The following is a 15,742-nucleotide window of genomic DNA, read 5'->3' on the forward strand; positions in this document are numbered from 1 at the left end:
TTTATCTCAGCACAACTGATTTACACATATAGGGTCTACTAAGTGGCATAAATAAACATTAAGCAGCTGTACGATCTTATATAAAATTGTTTTCTATTATAAAACATTACTATAATTTTTTGCATAGAGATGTTCCCTGAATTTTTTCATCTGTATGATTTAATTCTACCATTCAGTCTTGGCCACAGCGGATCCTGCTCAGCAGAGATGTCGGTCTCAGAGTATTGCTCAGACTCGTGCTGTGCCACTGATTGCTGCTGCCTCTCCAGTTTCAGCTATAGCAATCAACAGTAAATAGCAGCGAGCAGTTATTCCTAAGACTAAGACTGGGGTTTGCCCTGCTGAGCATGCTCGTGAGGTGGCAACCTCTCATTGGTGGTCGGTGGTCAGCTGCTCAGGTCCTCTTGTGAGCCCTGATTGGTCTGCTAGCAAGGTCCTGGCAGACTGGGATCTATAAAACGATCTCATAGCCACATGGCCGTGTGCTAGTATAGACCATGAAATGGGATTTGTATTCATGTATCATTGTCTCTGTTGAAAGCTCCTAATTTATCCCCTACCTTTGGTTGTGTATGTGTTCAGGGGAGAAGGGAAATAGAGCCAGCGCCAAGTAGCGGCATCGCTTGCACGACACCGTGCGCATTGTGGATCCGGTCAGACTCTTACCCCAGCGTTTCAGGGGCAGAGCTTAGGGACCTCACTAGCGCCATTTCTGCTGTGCCCTGTGACGCTTAGGCTATGTTCACACCTTGCGTCGGGTCCCTGCGGGTTCTCCCGCAGCGGATTTGATAAATCTGCAGGGCAAAACAACTGCGGTTCTCCCTGCAGATTTATCGCGGTTTGTTCCGCGTTTTCCGCTGCGGGTTTCCGCCTATACTATTGATGCTGCATATGCAGCAATATGCAGCATCAATAGTAATGTTAAAAATAATAAAAATTGGTTATACTCACCCTCTGATGTCCGGATCTCCTGGGCGCTGCACCCGGCGGTCCGGTTCCAAAGATGCTGTGGGAGAAGGACCCTTCGTGACGTCACGGTCATGTGACCGCGACGTCACCGCAGGTCCTGGTCGCACAGCAACTCTGACCGGACGGCCGCGTGCAGCGCCCAGGAGCTCCGGACATCAGAGGGTGAGTATAATCAGATTTTTTATTTTTTAACCCCAAATATGGTTCCCAGGGCCTGGAGGAGAGTCTCCTCTCCTCCACCCCGGGTACCACCCGCACATTATCCGCTTACTTCCCGCAACGTGGGCACAGCCCCATGCGGGAAGTAAGCGGTTCAATGTATTCCTATGGGTGCAGAATCGCAGCGATTCTGCACAAAGAAGTGACATGCTGCGGGTTGTAAACCGCTGCGTTCCCGCGCGGTTTTTCCCGCAGCATGTGCACAGCGGTTTGCGGTTTCCATAGGGTTTACATGTTACTGTAAACGCTATGGAAACTGCTGCGGACCCGCAGCATCAAAATCGCGGCGGTTCCGCGGTAAAAACCGCTAAGTGTGAATATAGCCTTAACAGAGAGCAGCATTCTATTGCAGAGCTTGCTGCGGCTCTGTGGTGTAACAGAGTTCGCTGCTGTTCACACCGGGTGACATTTAACCCGTGTGTCTTCGGTGCTCTACCGCCATCTTGTGTCCGCCATTGCCTAGCTGCAGGTTCCCGGGTTGTGAACGCACCTTACTATTATATTTTATTAGGTGCGTTCCGTCAACCCTAACAGTATGTAGTAGAGATTTTTGTATTGTGATTTTAAACAAAGTTCTCCAATTTTTGATAGTATGAGTAGTAATTAGATAGGAGATACTATATACTTTTGGCCCAACTATTGGATATTTAATAAATTAGTGATTTTATCAAAAGTACAAAAAGCAGTGCAATAAGTGACAAATCGTTGAAATCAGGGTTTCTGTCCCTACATTATGCTGCTCTCAGGTAGCTAAAACCTGGTGACAGATTCCCTTTAAATGGACCTTATAATCACAAAATAAACTATTGCTTACATTGGGTTTTCATTTTTAATGTGTTTTTCAACATTTTTGGCAATGTTTTTTTCTATATAACAATCTGTTTTTAAAAAAAATCACATTTTCACACTAGCCACGCGGGTGTTTTTTGACTTTTTATTATTTCAGGACTTCACAAATGATTAATAGTATTTAACAGCCTCAGACCCCATCTTTTGGATTGAAGGGTCTAATGAACGTGTACAACGGTCATTGTGAAGGATGGGGGAGCAGGTCGGCTGTGACATCAACTACTGTGATTGGGGTTCCTTATCTGCCATGTATAGAGGTGTCATTGTAATCCTGTCTCCATTGATATGGAGCCTTGCTGAAAACGCTTCCTGAAGGAGAAGATAAAATAGCCCCAGTGACCATTGTGAAAATCGCAAGATTACTAATATTTTTTTAATTGAGATTGTAATATGAAAAAATAACATATGATATAATAATACATTTTATTAAAAAATACTTTACAAGTGACACAAAAGCTTGATTTAAATACCATATCACATTCTGATAAGGGCTTAGTTACAATTATTATTAAACAATGAGCTTATAGAGGGACAATATTTTATTTGGTTCACATTTTTATCTCGATACACCTAAATCTTTGACTTTTGCAGCAGCTGCTTTGAAAAACAGGCGCAAACAAACTGTTATTTAATTTGCTGCTGCAGTTCGCAAAAACAGCAGCACGTGTATCTTCCCGAGCAGAGGAAATAAACGTATAATAATTGTACATTGAAAGAGATAGTCAATTAAACTTTAGGTGGCATAAAAAGCTCTGACAATATAAAAGATAAGAAACCAGCAATGTGTCAGCTTTAATCATAACTCCAGCTAGGCTTATTTAACTGCAAGAAATTCTTATCTATTGAAAATAGAATTCAAAGCATTAACTGATTTCGCATTAGTGCTGAGAATGAAGAGAACTGTTTCTGAGCACCGCCGGGGCTAAGTTCACTGATATGTAAAATATTCAGCGCTTTTCTATACTTTATCAAAGGTCTCATTCAGACGTCCATTAAACCCTTTCCCGCATGGGGCGTAATAGTGCACCAATGTCGGACTTCCCTTGTTTGTGCACATGTCGTGATCCACCCGCGGCTGTTAACCCTTTAAATGCCACTGTCAATTTCTGACAGCGGCATTTAACTCGTGCCCGGAAATCCTGCCCATCAGTGACTCCGTCACGTGATCACGGGTCACCGATGGGTTGGCATGACAACCAGATATCTCCAGCAGACCTCTATGGTTGTCATAGCCAGACTGCCTGGTGGTCGGCGCTCATAGCAATTGAGCATTTCTGCTACATACAGGTGACCTGATCATGGCCTGTATGTAGCAGAGCCAATCAGACAACTGCAGCTTCTAGTCACCCATGGAGACTAGATTTTTCCAAAGCGTTTGATACCGTGCCGCACAAGAGGTTGGTACACAAAATGAGAATGCTTGGTCTGGGGGAAAATGTGTGTAAATGGGTTAGTAACTGGCTTAGTGATAGAAAGCAGAGGGTGGTTATAAATGGTATAGTCTCTAACTGGGTCGCTGTGACCAGTGGGGTACCGCAGGGGTCGGTATTGGGACCTGTTCTCTTCAACATATTCATTAATGATTTGGTAGAAGGTTTACACAGTAAAATATCGATATTTGCAGATGATACAAAACTATGTAAAGCAGTTAATACAAGAGAAGATAGTATTCTGCTACAGATGGATCTGGATAAGTTGGAAACTTGGGCTGAAAGGTGGCAGATGAGGTTTAACAATGATAAATGTAAGGTTATACACATGGGAAGAAGGAATCAATATCACCATTACACACTGAACGGGAAACCACTGGGTAAATCTGACAGGGAGAAGGACTTGGGGATCCTAGTTAATGATAAACTTACCTGGAGCAGCCAGTGCCAGGCAGCAGCTGCCAAGGCAAACAGGATCATGGGGTGCATTAAAAGAGGTCTGGATACACATGATGAGAGCATTATACTGCCTCTGTACAAATCCCTAGTTAGACCGCACATGGAGTACTGTGTCCAGTTTTGGGCACCAGTGCTCAGGAAGGATATAATGGAACTAGAGAGAGTACAAAGGAGGGCAACAAAATTAACAAAGGGGATGGGAGAACTACAATACCCAGATAGATTAGCGAAATTAGGATTATTTAGTCTAGAAAAAAGACGACTGAAGGGCGATCTAATAACCATGTATAAGTATATAAGGGGACAATACAAATATCTCGCTGAGGATCTGTTTATACCAAGGAAGGTGACGGGCACAAGGGGGCATTCTTTGCGTCTGGAGGAGAGAAGGTTTTTCCACCAACATAGAAGAGGATTCTTTACTGTTAGGGCAGTGAGAATCTGGAATTGCTTGCCTGAGGAGGTGGTGATGGCGAACTCAGTCGAGGGGTTCAAGAGAGGCCTGGATGTCTTCCTGGAGCAGAACAATATTGTATCATACAATTATTAGGTTCTGTAGATCCCCACATGTAATCAAGCTGGCTAAGAGATGTAAATCTGCAGTGAACACAAAAATTTGTGTTAAAATGTAATTATTTTTTCTTCATTGCCCAATGGTATAAAATTCTGTGACACACCCGTGGTGTCAATGTTATCACTGCATAACTAGATTAATTAATTGAGAGGTGAAGTTTGCAAAATGGGGACACTTATGGGGGGTTCTGCTTTTTTGGAAGACTCTCCCAGTGAGTCATAGTACCCACAAACCATGACAATAAAATTTGCACTATAATATGGTGCTCCTTCCCATCTGAGATTTGCACTGTGCCTGAAAAGCATTTCCCGATTACATATAGGGTATTGGTGTACTCAGGATAAATTGCACAACAAAATATGAGGTCCATTTTTCCTATTAGCTCTTACAAAAATTATAAACTTGGTAAAAACTTAATTATTCTTTCTTCAATGAGGTGACCGGGGTTCATCAGCTATGAACTCCGGTGACTTTCCTGACGTCAGTGCTACATACTGCTCTCATGCTCCTCTCTGTGTGCTCCGGCTGGCTGATCAGTCGCATCATGCCACTGCTCAACAAAGCAGCCGGATGTAGCAGAGATGGAATTCTTCGTGGGACAAATGGATTGTTGTCGGACAAGTGAGGAATATGGTGGTTTATTATTTTTTATTTTACAGTAATAAATGGGAAATAGAGGGTTGGGGAGTATTTAGTTAAAATTAAGGAGTCTGTGTCTTTCTTTCAATTAAAGGACTTTATTCTGGCTGTGTATTTTTTTACAATATGACTATAGGGTTAGTAATGGGGGTGGCATATAAATGCTGACAATACAGCAATAATATCAGCCTGCTGTCTGCCTAGCTTTTGCTGGTTATTAATTATATGGAGGACCCCAAGTCCATTTTTTAATAAACAATAAAGGCTAAATAGACAGTTCTGAGCTGATACTACTAGCCTGGGAAGCTCCATGTCTATTAACCCCTTCCCAGGATATTAACATCAGCCCCCAGCTGTCAGCTTTCCCTCAGCTGGTTGTTAAAAAAATTGGGGGGACCTAACTTAATTTTTCTTTTAAGTATTTAATTATGAGCTAAATACATGTACAGAAAGCTGCACTGCACTGATTATATATCTCAATTGCATCTATGTATCTATCCAGTTTTATATCTATTTATCTATGTCTGTATCTAAGATTGATTTTTTACTACTAAACTAGCTTGAAATGACAGAGAATTCCTGTATGTAAAAACGCATTGCATAAGGATTGTATACGCATGCCATATGGATGCTGGTTGAGAAAAATCACATTGCACTTGTCTGACTGTTTGGCACCAACATTGGAATGATTTTCTAAATGCAGATGAGTATTAGCCCAAAGGGTGGAATACTGACTTGTAGAATAGGCACCTGAGGCCATGGTCACATGTTCAATATTTGGTCAGTATTTTCTATCAGTATTTGCAAGCCAAAATCAGGAGTGCAACAATCAGATGAAAATTATAATAGAAACACGTCACCACTTCTGAATTTTCCACATGAAGGTCTCTCTCCCACTTATGTATAAAATTGACGAGTACAATGCGAGACAAAAGCGCATTGCACTCGCAGCAATGTTATTCGATGAGTCAGTGCTCATCTGCGAGTGTTTCCTCAGGTCGAATCTGGATGAGAAAAAAACTGCAGCATGTTGCAAGTGACCGTATATATCCGATGAGACTCACCAATGCAAGTCAATGGGTGCGAGAAAAAAAAAACGTCAAGAGCACGGACCATTCATCCGGCGTTTATTTTTTACGGATACATTACCATTCTGTAGCATAGAACATTATAAATGGTCCTGTAACTGATTGTAGAATATCAGTTACAGAGAAAAACACGCAGCACATTTTTGAACGCAGATGTGAGTGAGGCAAAATTCTGATGAAAAATACTGACCAGATACTGAATGTGTGAAGTTGGCCTAAAAGTGGCACTAGAGAGATTTATTTCCTTCTAAAGTGAAGCTATTTTGCATACTATTTCTCATTTCTAATTGAACCTCTACAACTAACTAATTATATAATGGAGGAATCCATATGATTAACTAGTCAGAATTTTATCCGATTTAATAAGTATCCTTATACAGTGGTATTTTCAAGTGCTAGCTAGTGCTTCATATGCCTTGATGCAAAGATGTGAATTTAATCTTTAGTAGAAGCGTCTAATGGGGAGTTACTTTGCTTTTGAAAGACAGATGTTCCAGTGAACGACAACACAAGCACATAATAGAGCAATAAAAAATAAATTCTAATTCCACCAAGTAGAATGCGCTGGCTAGCAGAAATGCCGGAGAGTTATTACACTGGTACCATGTGTCAGAGGGGTAAATTTATGGTGCTCATCTACATGTGCACAGAATGTCACATGATGGAGATTAAAAGCTAGAAGGAGCAACCATAAAATAATGAGAAGCATTCCCATCAGTCTTTTCCTTCATTACAAACTCATCCAATACAATAAATCCTTAATCTTTCACAATGAACACAACAGCTCAAGATTGCATATTGCATACAGAAGAACATTACAACCTCATGGTCTTCATAGTTGCCCATTAGGGCAGGTGAATTGAAGAACACACTAATATTGGAATGTAATGTAAGAACACAATAAGGTTTGGAACCACATTGGATTATTACTGTATATCACATATTTAAAGGGTTTTCAATGATTTTGGAATAATTAGCTAAAAGGGAAGAATATTATAAAATAAATTACCATTACTTATCCATTGAAAGCAGTCTGTCACCCCCAATACTCAAATTAGACCATTTATACACTATGTTAGGAGTATACTGTCATCATTCTATATTGTCCCCATTCTGGTATAATGTTCCCCATTCTTTTATAATGTCCCTGTCATGACTCAGCTGTCGGGTGACCCAGGATCAGGGGCTCCTTCCCTGTCCCTAACACTAGGGGACGCCCTAGCTTGCCCTATTCCCCAGGATACTTCTGAATGTGAAGATGCTGGGACCACTACCCTTGCCTTATCTCCTGAGTCAGCCCTCCGTCTGTTCCCTTCGCCCACCCAGGGAAGAGGGGAGCTTCCGTGCACCGCACTACACCAAACCGACAAACAAGTCAACATGAACAAGGGGTAACTGAAAATACCAGGCATACAAATGTTCACTCACATATAACAGAGGAATGCATCGGGCAGTGGAGGATGAGGAAACATCAAAATAAGAGAAGGGAAGGGAATTATCACACTTATAAACCCAGGGAACAGTCACAGATAAATTATAACGGGATTGTGGCATTGATGTCAGCTGTGTAATGTCCACTACTGAAATCAAGCCCATTCGTTAGTAATGGAGAGGGGTCTGTCAGAGACCCCCATAACTAACCCAGTAAGTAAAAAGAAAAGAAAAACACACTGAAAAAAAAAATCTTTATTTGAAAACAAAAACTCCCAACAATTTCCCTCTTTCCTCCATTTATTAAAAAAAATAATAAAAAATAATAATAATGATCCATAACGTATGCCGTAATCCATATTTCATCCAGTCTATGGAGCAGCAGTCACTGCTGGGTTTCGCGCAGTTCTTCACGAGACCCAGCTGCTGTGAACTGAGATGACTTCAGTAGGGTTAATTCGCAGTGTCCGCTTCTCAAAAGAGCAGCACTGCTATCTCACCTTCCCAATCTTGTTAATATCAGCCACCAGCTGTCTGCTTGGCCTTTTCAGACAATTAAAAATGGGGGGACCCTAAAAGAAATTATGTGAGGTCCCAACTATTTTTAATAACCAGCTAAAGAAAAGCAGAGAGCTGGTGGCTGATATTAATAGGCTGGGAAGGTCCATGGATATTGGCCCCTTCCCAACCTAATAAGACCAGTCTTTAGCTGTCCCAGAAATGTGGCATCCATTAGATGCACCAATTCTGGCACTTAGCCTCAGCTCTTCCCAATTGCTCTGGTGCGGTGGCAATTGGGGTAATGGGATTGTGGTATTGATGTCAGCTGTGTAATGTCCACTGACATCAAGCCAAGGGGATGGTAATGCAGAGTGGTCTATCAAACACCCCCATAACTAACCCAGTAAGTAAAAAGAAAAGAAAATTTGGGGACCTGAAAAGAAATTACATGAGGTCCCTCCTATTTTTAATAACTAGCTAAGGCAAAGCAAACAGCTGGTGGATGATATCAATAGGCTGGAAAGATCCATAGATATTGACTCTTTCCCAATCTAATAAGACCTGTCCTCATTCTCAGAATGTTCTTAGAGCAACATCCCCATTTTTACCTCCAAATCAAGTGCAATTTTGCATTTGTAGGAGCTCTTGTGCTGCAAAGGGCACATATATTGTTCTTGCACAGGGGAACTTTTCTGTCTGGGTCGAGGTGAAATGCTATGGCCACTCACAGCTAATATCAGTTCCTAACTGACTACTGCTGACCCCACTGCTCAAGGAACGTCAGTATGACTCCTCAATAGGGTTGAGCGAAACGGGTCGTTCATTTTCAAAAGTCGCCGACTTTTGGCAAAGTCGGGTTTCATGAAACCCGATCCGACCCCTGTGCGGGGTCGGCCATGCGGTACGCGACTTTCGCGCCAAAGTCGCGTTTCAATGACGCGAAAAGCGCCATTTCTCAGCCAATGAAGGTAAGCGCAGAGTGTGGGCAGCGTGATGACATAGGTCCTGGTCCCCACCATCTTAGAGAAGGGCATTGCAGTGATTGGCTTGCTGTCTGCGGCGTCACAGGGGCTATAAAGGGGCGTTCCCGCCGACCGCCATGTTACTGCTGCTGATCTGAGCTTAGGGAGAGGTTGCTGCCGCTTCGTCAGAAGCAGGGATAGCGTTAGGCAGGGTCCATTAACCACCAAACCGCTTGTGCTGTAGCGATTTCCACTGCCCAACACCACCTTCGGTGTGCAGGGACAGTGGAAGCTACATTTTTTTTTTTTCCCTCAGCGCTGTAGCTCATTGGGCTGCCCTAGAAGGCTCCCTGATAGCTGCATTGCTGTGTGTACGCCGCTGTGCAAACCAACTGCTTTTTTCAAAGCACAAATCCTCTTGTTCCTTCCTTTCTGCACAGCTATCTTTTTGGTTTGTACACACTTTTTATTTAATTTGTGCATCAGTCCACTCCTTATTGCTGCCTGCCATACCTGGCTGAGATTACTGCAGGGAGATAGTAATTGAAGGACACTCCCTGTTTTTTTTTTTTTTTTTGTGGGAGATTAAGATTGACATTTCTGCTAGAGTGCCATCCCTGTCTGTGTCATCTCTCACTCAGTGGGCCATAGAAAGCCTATTTATTTTTTTGCTTGATTTGGGTTATAAAATCTACCTGAAAAAATCACTACATCAATCAGTGGAAGAAAAATATTGGCCTCAGGGCTTGTGTGCCACTCTTGACTCCTGTGTGCATCATCACTCACTCAGTGGGCCATAGAAAGCCTATTTATTTTTTTGCTTGATTTTGGTTCTAAAATCTACCTGAAAAAATCACTACATCAATCAGTGGGAGAAAAATATTGGCCTCAGGGCTTGTGTGCCACTCCTGACTGCTGTGTGCATCATCACTCACTCAGTGGGCCATAGAAAGCCCTTTTTTTTTTTTTTTTTGCTTTATTTGGGTTCTAAATTCTACCTGAAAAAATCAATCAATCAGTGGGAGATTAATATTGGCCTTTGGGCTTGTGTGCCAGTCCTAAGCGTGCCATCTCTCTCTCTCAGATAGTGGGCCATAGAAAGCCTATTTATTTTTTTTTTTTTTAATGGGTTTATAAATTTTCCCTGGAAAAAAAAAAAAAAAAGTGGGAGATTAATATTGGCCTCTGGGCTTGTGTGCCAGTCCTGAGCGTGCCATCTCTCTCACAAATAGTGGGCCATAGAAAGCCTATTTATTTTTTTTTTTTTGGTTTTATAAATTCTCCCTTAAAAAAAAAGGGAGATTAATATTGGCCTTTGGGCTTGTGTGCCAGTCCTAAGCGTGCCATCTCTCTCTCTCAGATAGTGGGCCATAGAAAGCCTATTTATTTATTTTTTTTTTAATGGGTTTATAAATTTTCCCTGGAAAAAAAAAAAAAAAGTGGGAGATTAATATTGGCCTCTGGGCTTGTGTGCCAGTCCTGAGCGTGCCATCTCTCTCACAAATAGTGGGCCATAGAAAGCCTATTTATTTATTTTTTTTTGGTTTTATAAATTCTCCCTTAAAAAAAAAGGGAGATTAATTTTGGGCTTGTGTGCCAGTCCTAAGCGTGCCATCTCTCTCTGTCTCTCAGATAGTGGGCCATAGAAAGCCTATTTATTATTTTTTTTATTGGGTTTATAAATTTTCCCTGGAACAAAAAAAAAAAAAGTGGGAGATAAATATTGGCCTCTGGGCTTGTGTGCCACTCCTGACTCCTGTGTGCGTCATCTCTCACTCAGTGGGCCATAGAAAGCCTTTTTTTGTTTTATTTGTTTTCTAAATTCTCCCTGAAAAAATCATTTTATTTTCTTTGGTTTCTAAATTCTTCCTGAAAAAATCATTTTATTCTATTTTTTTTTTTCCTAAAGTCTCCCTGAAAAAAAAAAACAAAAAAAACAAATCAGTGGGAGATTAATATTGCCCTTTCTGCTTGTGTGCCAGTCTTGACTCCTGGGTGTGCCATCTCTCTCTCTCTCTCCAATTGTGGGCCATAGAAAGCCTATTATTTTTTTAGCTTGATTTGGGTTCCAAAATCTACCTGAAAAAATCACTACATCAATCAGTGGGAGATAAATATTGGCCTCTGGGCTTGTGTGCCACTCCTGACTCCTGTGTGCGTCATCTCTCACTCAGTGGGCCATAGAAAGCCTTTTTTTGTTTTATTTGTTTTCTAAATTCTCCCTGAAAAAATCATTTTATTTTATTTGGTTTCTAAATTCTTCCTGAAAAAATCATTTTATTCTATTATTTTTTTTTCCTAAAGTCTCCCTTAAAAAAAAAAAAAAATCAAATCAGTGGGAGATTAATATTTACATTTGTGCTTCAGTGACAGTCCTGCGTGTGTGGCATCTCTCTCATTTGTTGCCACCAACAACAGAGTGTGTAACATTGTGCCTGATTTTCGTTGTGGTCTCACTCACCTGTAAAGGGGTAGCTAAATCTTACTGAAGTTATAGCTCACCGTGTAATTTGTGTGACAGCAACAAATACCGTTAGTTTCTTTACGTTTTTAAAACAATGAGGAAGTATGGTGGAAGAGGTCGTGGCCGGGGGCGTTCATTGTCAGCTGGTAATGAGGGTAGTGGTAGTGGTGGAGCATCAGCTGGTCGTGGGAAAAAAAATATTGCACCTAAGTCTGGAGCTGTGGAGCCAGGTTCGTCGTCTGGCTACACAAGGCCTCGAACGCTCCCTTTTCTGGGAGTAGGAAAACCGCTTTTAAAGCCGGAGCAGCAAGAGCAAGTTTTGGCTTATCTTGCTGACTCAGCCTCTAGCTCTTTTGCCTCCTCTCGTGAAACTGGTAAATGTCAAAGCAGCGCGTCGTTAGTGGATGTTCACGGTCAGGGACAAGTCGCTTCCTTGTCCTCTTCAGCAAAAACAACAACAGAGAAGAATGCAGCAGGCGACACAACGGGTTACTCCATGGAGCTCTTTACACATACCGTCCCTGGCTTAGAAAGTGAAGCAGTTAACAGTCCATGCCCATTACAAGTTGAATCTGACATGGAGTGCACTGATGCACAGCCACAGCCAGACTACTATGCTGGTCCTTTGACTCAGACCACAACATTGCCCTCGCAGGGTGCTGATCAAGAATCAGACCCTGATGAGACTATGTTGCCCCATCACGAACGCTATACCACCGACCGACACGGTGACACAGACGAAGTTGCACACGAGCTACAAGAAGAGGTAATAGATGACCCAGTTCTTGACCCCGATTGGCAGCCATTGGGGGAACAGGGTGCAGGCGGCAGCAGTTCTGAAGCGGAGGAGGAGGGGCCGCAGCAGGCATCAACATCGCAACAGGTTCCATCTGCCGGGCCCGTATCTTGCCCAAAACGCGTGGCAAAGCCAAAACCTGTTGGAGGACAGCGTGGCCATCCGGTTAAAGCTCAGTCTGCAATGCCTGAAAAGGTATCCGATGCTAGAAAGAGTGCAGTCTGGCATTTTTTTAAACAACATCCAATTGATCAGCGCAAAGTCATCTGTCAAAAATGTTCAACTACCTTAAGCAGAGGACAGAATCTGAAAAGTCTCAATACAAGTTGCATGCATAGACATTTAACCACCATGCATTTGCAAGCCTGGACTAACTACCAAACGTCCCTTAAGGTTGTAGCACCCTCGGCCAATGAAGCTAGTCAGCAACGCAACATCCCTTCCGGCAGTGTAGGGCCACCATTTTCCGCACCACCTGCAGTATCTGTGCAGGTTTCTTTGCCAGGCCAAAGCAGTCAGGGTCAGGGAATCACCAGTTTCGTAGTAGGAAACACTGCATCTAGGGCACCGGTGGCAACAATACCATCTCCCACCGTATCTCAGTCTGCCATGTCCACCGGCACCCCCGCTAGTTCCACGATCTCCAGCTCTCCAGTCCAGCTCACCCTACATGAGACTATGGTTAGAAAAAGGAAGTACTTAGCCTCGCATCCGCGTACACAGGGTTTGAACGCACACATAGCTAGACTAATCTCGTTAGAGATGATGCCCTACCGGTTAGTTGAAAGCGAAGCTTTCAAAGCCCTGATGGACTACGCTGTACCACGCTACGAGCTACCCAGTCGACACTTTTTTTCCAGAAAAGCCATCCCAGCCCTCCACCAGCATGTTAAAGAGCGCATCGTCCATGCACTCAGGCAATCTGTGAGCACAAAGGTGCACCTGACAACAGATGCATGGACCAGTAGGCATGGCCAGGGACGTTACGTGTCCATCACGGCACACTGGGTAAATGTTGTGGATGCAGGGTCCACAGGGGACAGCAAGTTTGGGACAGTTCTGCGTAACCCACGGTCTAGGAAACAATTGGCTGTAGCCGTTCGCACCCCCTCCTCCTCCTCTTCGTCCTCCTGCAGAAGCGAGAGCTCGTCCACAGACCGCAGTTGCACAACCACTCCATCCGCAGCTGCCACTGTTGCACACCAGGTCTCCCATTATGGGGCAGCTACTGGCAAACGTCAGCAGGCTGTATTGGCTATGAAGTGTTTGGGCGACAACAGACACACCGCGGAAGTTCTGTCCGAGTTCTTGCAGAAAGAAACGCAGTCGTGGCTGGGCACTGTAGATCTTGAGGCAGGCAAGGTAGTGAGTGATAACGGAAGGAATTTCATGGCTGCCATCTCCCTTTCCCAACTGAAACACATTCCTTGCCTGGCTCACACCTTAAACCTGGTGGTGCAGTGCTTCCTGAAAAGTTATCCGGGGTTATCCGACCTGCTCCTCAAAGTGCGTGGACTTTGCTCACATATCCGCCGTTCGCCCGTACACTCCAGCCGTATGCAGACCTATCAGCGTTCTTTGAACCTTCCCCAGCATCGCCTAATCATAGACGTTGCAACAAGGTGGAACTCAACACTGCACATGCTTCAGAGACTGTGTGAACAGAGGTGGGCTGTTATGTTTTTGTGGGAGGATACACATACACGGGCAGGCAGTAGGATGGCAGACATGGAGTTGTCAGGTGTGCAGTGGTCGAAGATTCAAGACATGTGCCAAGTCCTTCAGTGTTTTGAGGAATGCACACGGCTGGTTAGTGCAGACAACGCCATAATAAGCATGAGCATCCCCCTAATGCGTCTGCTGATGCAAAGTTTGACGCACATAAAGGATCAGGCGTCTGCAGCTGAGGAAGAGGAAAGCCTTGATGACAGTCAGCCATTGTCTGGCCAGGGCAGTGTACAGGACGAGGTAGCGGGCGAAGAGGAGGAGGAGGACGAGGAGGATGATGGGGATGATTATATTTTTAATGAGGAAGCTTTTCCGGGGCCACTGGAAATTGGTGGCGCGGCAAGGCCGGGTTCTGGTTTTTTGAGGGACACAAGTGACGTGGATTTGCCTATAACTGCCCCTCAACCAAGCACAACCGCAGATTTGAGAACTGGAACTTTGGCCCACATGGCGGATTATGCCTTACGTATCCTCAAAAGGGACACACGCATAACTAAAATGATGAATGATGACGATTACTGGTTGGCCTGCCTCCTTGATCCTCGCTATAAAGGCAAATTGCAAAATATAATGCCACATGAGAACTTGGAACTAATATTAGCAACCAAACAATCAACTCTTGTTGACCGTTTGCTTCTGGCATTCCCTGCACACAGCGCCCGTGATCGTTCTCACACGAGCTGCAGGGGCCAGCAGACCAGAGGAGTTAGAGGGGCAGAAATCAGAAGTGGCGTTGGCCAGAGGGGTTTTCTGACCAGGTTGTGGAGTGATTTTGCTATGACCGCAGACAGGACAGGTACTGCAGCATCAATTCAAAGTGACAGGAGACAACATTTGTCCAGTATGGTTACAAACTATTTTTCATCCCTTATCGATGTTCTCCCTCAACCGTCATTCCCATTTGATTACTGGGCATCAAAATTAGACACCTGGCCAGAATTGGCAGAATATGCATTGCAGGAGCTTGCTTGCCTGGCAGCTAGTGTCCTATCAGAAAGAGTATTCAGTGCTGCAGGTTCAATACTAACAGAAAAAAGGACTCGTCTGGCTACCCAAAATGTAGATGATCTAACCTTCATTAAAATGAACCACAACTGGATTTCGAAATCTTTTGCCCCACCTTGCCCGGCTGACACCTAGCTTTCCTATGAAAAGGTCTTGCCTGTGGACTATTCTGAATGCCTTTTCCAATCTCGTAATTTTCTGCACCTGATTGTCCAGCATACGACATGTTTACACCTCACTAAATGGCCAAACTCCCCACACGGGGCCGTGGTATCGCCACTTTGCGCCAGCACCCGTGAGAGTGCAGTTTGTCTGAAGAGGTGGGTGAGCCCGCTTTTGGTCGACGGCACTGCCACTGGGTCCCTCCTAGTGCAATAAAGTGTCTCTGGCGGTGGTGGTGCGCACCCAACGTCAGACACACCGTTGTAATATGAGGGGCCCTGGGCCTGTACCGCCGGCCACAAGACAGTTCCCCCCCCAGCTCAAACAGTGCTCTACCACTTGCAAAATTATCTCACAGCTCCACGAATGTTTAGTCTATGCGCTGACATCCTTCAATGCCTGCCACTGACAATACCATTGTATTGACATTTTTGTTATGTTAGGCCTTCGATGCCTGTCTGTGGTC

The 15,742-nt window shown here is 43.9% G+C and overlaps 1 long non-coding RNA gene across 1 annotated transcript in view; it reads right to left on the reverse strand.

Moving 5' to 3' along the window:
* Window positions 1–2,108: 2,108 nt before the first annotated feature.
* The window catches only part of LOC138638392 (uncharacterized), a 47,085-nt gene continuing 33,451 nt past the window's right edge, over window positions 2,109–15,742 (reverse strand). The window contains exon 2 of the long non-coding RNA XR_011312493.1: window positions 2,109–2,346. This is a non-coding gene — a long non-coding RNA (uncharacterized lncRNA). The remainder of the gene's footprint in view (window positions 2,347–15,742) is intronic.

This window comes from Ranitomeya imitator, chromosome 5 (assembly GCF_032444005.1).
Source record: "Ranitomeya imitator isolate aRanImi1 chromosome 5, aRanImi1.pri, whole genome shotgun sequence".
NCBI lineage: Eukaryota > Metazoa > Chordata > Amphibia > Anura > Dendrobatidae > Ranitomeya > Ranitomeya imitator.